Here is a 979-nt window from a genome sequence, read left to right on the forward strand (position 1 = left end):
ATACATATATATATATATACATACATATACGTTAACGCTCGGATATATACATGTGAATATATGTGTGAATGTGTATATATTTACACACATTTATTATAAATAGGTAGGCTGAGATAGAACTATTGTTCAAGGGAAGTAGATGTGAATATGCTATTATAGAGCTACACGATTTCTAGTTGTAATAAGCCCTTATTGTAAAACATTAAAATGTGTCTAGTAGTTTTTGCTAACACACTTAAGCCACTTACTAGCTAAATGCTGTTAATTCGAGTTGGATAAATTACATGATATTTCCTTCCAACGATACATTTGGCCGTACACGTAGATATAACGTAATATAAAACATACGAGAATATAGATATTATAGACCAAACATAAATGTCACCGTTGCTATATATTACTCCGGTATAATTGTATGACTTCGAATGCGTTATTTCATGTATTTCATTCGATTGTAAATTGAGAACAATCTCCACTTCTATACAAGTATCTGTGAAAGCAAAATATATTAAGTAATACTAATTGTGTTCATTTATGTCTTTTCTCAAAATTTATTTCAGCACCAATGTCCCTGCATAGACATCCGTAATAAATTGTGTAGTTTATTGCCTTTAGTGTTCAGACACCAACGATTAATAGTCTGAACGAATACCATAATATTTCTTGTCCTGTGCTCTTGGATGTCGATGATAATCATTGTTGCTGATAAGTTAAGGAGCCACTCCTTATTTCCTCCAGTCTTGCTGTATTTTTTAACGTTCTGTCACATTTCATTACTCTGAATATTACATCACGTATGTGTATATATGTATACATGTATGTGCGTGTGTGTGTTGTGTGTATGGTCATGTGTTGATGCGTGCGTGGGTGTGCGTTATATATATATATATATATGTGTGTGTGTGTGTGTGTGTGTGTGTGTGTGTGTGTGTGTGTGATAGTGGATTTTCATCGATGAGTTCTTGAAACTTGGTTATTT

Source organism: Octopus bimaculoides, chromosome 3, assembly GCF_001194135.2.
Source record: "Octopus bimaculoides isolate UCB-OBI-ISO-001 chromosome 3, ASM119413v2, whole genome shotgun sequence".
Classification (NCBI taxonomy): Eukaryota; Metazoa; Mollusca; class Cephalopoda; order Octopoda; family Octopodidae; genus Octopus; species Octopus bimaculoides.